The sequence below is a fragment of the Macaca mulatta genome, chromosome 3, assembly GCF_049350105.2.
Source record: "Macaca mulatta isolate MMU2019108-1 chromosome 3, T2T-MMU8v2.0, whole genome shotgun sequence".
NCBI lineage: Eukaryota > Metazoa > Chordata > Mammalia > Primates > Cercopithecidae > Macaca > Macaca mulatta.
The window spans coordinates 8,626,923-8,632,353 of NC_133408.1; positions in this window are offsets into that span (position 1 = coordinate 8,626,923).

Below are 5,431 nucleotides of genomic sequence, written 5' to 3' on the forward strand. Positions count from 1 at the left end.
GCACATGTGTGTATGTATGTCTATGCGTGTCTCTGGATGTATGACTGCACACATGTACGTGCAAATGGGTTGTGTGTGTGTATGTGTGTTCCTGGGATCCTGAAGTGTCTTAGTCCCAACTGCTGGGCTGATTTACAGAGACACTTAAGCGTATGTGACCCCGGCCCCCATCACAGTATTGGGTAAGGTGATGCTCTGTGGCTTCTTGTTGGGATGCAATTGCTGACCTGCAGCAACCAGGAGCAACTGGTTATTTTGGCTCCAGCCACAGACATAGTTGAAGTGCTGGGCTCCAAGTTTCTCACTCTAGGTTGCCTGCTATGCCATTGCTTCTTTCCTCCTGGGCTGCTTCACTAGGAAGTGGCTTCCAGAAAGTGTGGACAGCCTGGCTTCCAGTGATCTGCAGATTCCCAGAGGCTGACATTGAACCATGGTTGGGATTTGCTCTGGGGTCCATGCATAGCTTGAGAAGACAGAAGCCCCAAGATATGCAAATTTGACCCAAAATACAAGTCTGATTGCTGAGGACCTGAGAATTAGAAATGAGATGCTAATTCCTTAGGACGAGCTTCATCCAGAATGTGGGAAGGCGAGGAGCACCTGCAGCACTGTTGACAACCACCAGGGTCACGAGGAAGCCAAAGGAGGGTACCCTCTGAGGGAACGTCTAGCCACTCAGCTGAGCTCCAGCCTTCTGAGCCCTCCCCTGTTCCCAAGCCACAGTCTGCATCTCAGGCACAAGGGATCAGGGACCATGGATGAGTCAGGATAAGCCTCTCCAGTTTCCCTTTAGGGGGTTCACCTCTCCGAGCCTCAGTTTCCACATCTGTAAAATGGGCATAATAAAACCAATCTCCCAGGGTCACAGGGAGGTGTAAATGAGATGACAGATGAAAGTGAGCTTTGAAAATGGTGCCGTATTTCCCAATTAACTAATTAAATGCTTGCACTGCAATGAAAAATAACCTCTTTCAGAACCAAATTGGGTGGAGTTTACCAGCAAATCATAAAGGTGTTTCTCATCATGAGCTTTACAGGTTACAGCAGACAAGCAGTCTTTTTTTGCTTAAGAGTTCATTTTTTTGTTTATTTTTCTTCGTTCGCTCCCACCTCCATTTTCTGTCCTTCAACCAACCCACCTTCCTCCAGGCCACAGTCTTTCCTGGATCTGCGCTTCTGACCTTATGCCTCAAGCACATACATGCGTGCTGAGCCCCAGGTCTATGTCTGAACAGTATGAAGCCATAGACACAGAAACAGCTAGCAGGAGTCAGATATGGTAATCCTGGGCAGTTTTGCCATCTGAACATGACTTTGAGAAACGGGGAGGGGACAGTTACTCATAGCACGTGGAACAAAGGCCATGTCAATTCCAGTTGCCAAGATGTCATCACCTCAGCTATGACCAAAAATGGTCTTTCCCCTAATGTGAAATTTCAAGCAGAGGTCACATGTCCAAACTCCGCCCAGGAGTTACAAAAGAGTTGCACAATAAGGGGTTTCCCCCTGCCCTGCTTTGAGACTCACCCTTCAGTTTTACTCTTACAGAAAAGACGGATTAACATCTGGCCCAGATTATGAGATTCTTGTATCTGTTTGAACTCAACTAGTTGCCACCGGCTGCTGTACACGAGGGCCGTGTGTTCTTTGGGTAGGAGGTTCCTGGATAATTTAAAATTCAAATCAAGGGCTGTGGCCTCTGGTTTGTGGAAGGAGGAACTAGAAACTTGGAGGAGCCCCTAGATAGCATCTGGGGCAGCATTTATAATGACTTCAACCAAACATAACAGGGTTATTTTGGCCAGAGAACAACACCAGAAAACAGAAGACCGGGGTTTGAGTCTCGGTTCAGTTAAGTACTTGTTTCACCACAGAACTCTGCCCCGGGGTTTCTTCTGATGAAAATGGAGACATGATTGTCCGAGAACCACATCTTCTTTGCAGACCCCCCTGGCTCAAACACATCTTCCTTGGAGTGCTCTGCTCAAATAGCACCCCCACCCAGGTTACTGACTTCACACAATCTTACACCCCCAATAGATCAATCCTACCACAGCCACCAATGACCTGGCTTTATGGAGGGAAAACTGAGGCAGAGAGTGATTAAATTGCATGCCCAAGGTCACAAATAGTGCCTGACAGACCCGGTGATAGTGATAATACAAGGTCCAGATCCAAACCACGAGAAATCCTCCTGTTAACTTGCTTGATGTTTCAGGAGAGGTGGTGGGGCAGCTTGCTCCCTCCACCTCTTGCCACAGTTCCTGCTCCACTTTCTCTGGCCCCCAAGCCCTGCATCCCCCCGCCCCCAGCAGCCCCATTAAAGCCTAAATCATTCCCTGTGACAAGTGTCCACCATGTGGAGTTCTGGAGCCCTATCAGAAAAGAAAGCTGGTAGGGTGATATGGGGGAGAGCCAGGACGTGGGGCAGGACTGACGGGAATTTAATTCTGCTTCTTCCCCACCATGGGAAAGGCGGGCAGGCAGGCCACACGACCTCATCTCCGCCCAATCTCAGTTTTGAAGATGTTCAGAAAAATGATTTCTCTAAATATTTATTTCCCTTTCCTTTCCTCTTTTCTTCTGAGTTTCAGAAAAATTGTGGCAAGACCAGGTGCAGTGGCTCATGCCTATAATCTCAGTACTTTAAAAGGCCAAGGCAGAAGGACCCCTTGATTCCAGGAGTTTGAAACCAGCCTGGACAACATAGGGAGACCCCTTCTCTACAAAAAATTTAAAAATCAGACAGGTCTGGTGGTGCACACCTGTAGTCCCAGCTACTCAGAAGGCTGAGGTGGGTGGATCACTTGAGTCCAGGAGGTTGAGGTTATAATGGGCCGTGATCATGCCACTAAACTCCAGCCTGGGCAACAAAGCAAGACCCTGTCTCAAAAACAAGTGGCAAAATACACATTTTTGGTATCCTAAAACAGATTTGGAATTGGACTGGAGCATGGAAAAGAACAAAGAAGGATGGCAGGAAAAGGGCTTTGAGAGTATCCATTTCACCCTGTGTGAAGGAACTTTTCTTTATCATGCAGACTAGACAATTCTTTTTGTTTTAAATAAGAAATGCTTCCTCCTTACCTGGCTATGAAAAGGTCAGAAGACTGGAAGCACGGACACTGGATTCGGGAGGCCAAAGGCTAATTTTCCCTACTTTCGCTTCGTCCTCCTGAGGTCCACTACTTTTGCTCTGAGTGAGCCTCTCTTCTTTCTAGAACAATTCTCAAAATGTGCCCCACAGACTCTGAGGTCGCTGAGACCCTTTCAGAAGGATCCTCATGGTTAAGATTATTTTTACAAAGATACAAATCCATGCTTGACTTTTTGACATTTGCTATCATGGTACAAAAGCACAGGTGGTTTTGCATTGTAGTGCTGAACCAGAATCACGTGAACTGGAACAGTTGCACTAAACTGTACTGACAGTCACTGTGTCACTGCACTCTCCACCACCACCATGCACTTGCAGAAAAAAAGAAAAGAAAAATACCAGTTTCACTCAAAAAAATTTTTTTTTTTTTTTTTTAAAGACGGAGTCTCACTCTGTCACCCAGACTGGAGTGCAATGGTGCGATCTCAGCTCACTGCAACCTCCGCCTCCCAGGTCCAAGTGATTCTCCAGCCTCAGCCTCCAAAGTAGCTGGGACTACAGGCATGCACCACTGCATCTGGCTAATTTTTGTATTTTAGTAGAGATGAGGTTTTGTCATGTTGGGTAGGCTGGTGTGAGCCACCACACCCGGCCTCAAGAATACTTGTGTGAAGCAGTAAAAACTAATTTTTACTAATGGAACATACATCTTTTTAATTTCTGTGCAATAAAATGGAAAGTACACATAAAGAACTGGTCTGCATACATACTGAAATAGGTGATTGTTCTAAGGAAATACAGTTGTGTATTTGAGTTGCAAGCTAAACTATCCACTGTATTCATGAACATCACTTATATCTGAGAGAATAACTGGCAAATTATTCTGATTTGGGTATTTGGCTGGTACTTCCTCAAAAACAAATAAAGTGAGTCTGTTGCTTCCCCCTCCCACCAGCAAAATAAACTTAGGGGTATTTGTTGCTGATTATAAAATTTGAGGTTTCGAGTGAAAATTTGGATTTTAAAAAATTGGTATCCACCACTGTGAGTTTGATAGATTCCCAGTACTTTTCTGATGTGATTTGTGGTGATATTAAGTAGTGTAATTGTTTAATATTATATTTTGAAATGTGTTAACATGTTGAAGCAATATTTTCCAAATGACCAGTGCAGGATGTTACAAAATCATACATGGGTAAAAGATCTACTCAAAGTGCAAAGTAGACCAATGGAATTTAATGTAACCTTAGGAAAGTTCATTAATATGATTTCATACCTGAATCGCAACTAAGGAGTTATACTTTGTTAAGTTTTGGCATAGTAAAGAAAGAATATCTACAATTATCTGAAACAGCCTTAAATGCTCCTCCTTGTTTCAGTTATGTATCTGTTAGGCCGGATTTTCTTCACATCCTCTATCAAAATATATGTGAAGAGACTGAATGCAGGAACAGAAGAATCCAACTCTAATACTAAACCAGACATTAAGGAGATTTGCAAATGTGAAACAATGCCATGCTAACTTTTGAAAACATAATTACTTTTCACAATAAAAAAAATGCTGTTAATGCCAATACGTAAAATTATTTTTAAATGAATTCTTTTAAAATTTACCTTAATTTCTAATATGGAAATCATTGGTAGATATAACCAGTAGAGTGCTGGTAAATGTTTAACAATCAGCACTCTGGGGGAGAAAAGGCCCTCACTTGTAGTGTCTGCTGATTCCCATGGTGTAAATACTCTCATCATGCCCCATCTCAAGCTACCTTTACGGATGTGGTGGTGGGAACAGACATGTAGCTCTCGGGAGCACACAGTGAGCTGGCTCTAGCACACCAATGAATATAACCCACATAAGCTTTTTGGCATACTCACTAATTTTGAAGCATGTAAAGAGAACAAATTTGAAAATAGGTGTCCTAAGACCACCATCACCTTACCAATGTCAGACTCCACTGAGGGGACAGAGTGTTCTCTCAGTTCCAAAAGTACTTAAACCTCAAATTCGAATGTACTTAATATAAACATCCTAGAATCTCTCCTCAGTTATCTCTGCCAAGCTTCTGGCAAAGACATTTGAATCTTTCTAACACCTTCTTAAAAGAATGTTTTGCTTTGAAGGAGTACTTTTTGGGGATTCTTTTAGGAAGGGCTCAGAGTTGATTCCAATTTGGATTGTGGCTTCTAAGTCACTTGTGTATAAACTAGTCAAACAGACTTGCCGCTTGATGATGGAATGTTTTGGGTAGAGAATGGATCTGGGGTTAACATCCTTCCTCCAGCTCCTTCATGCTGGGTGTGGAGAGGAAGAACGAGGACTATCACAAGGAG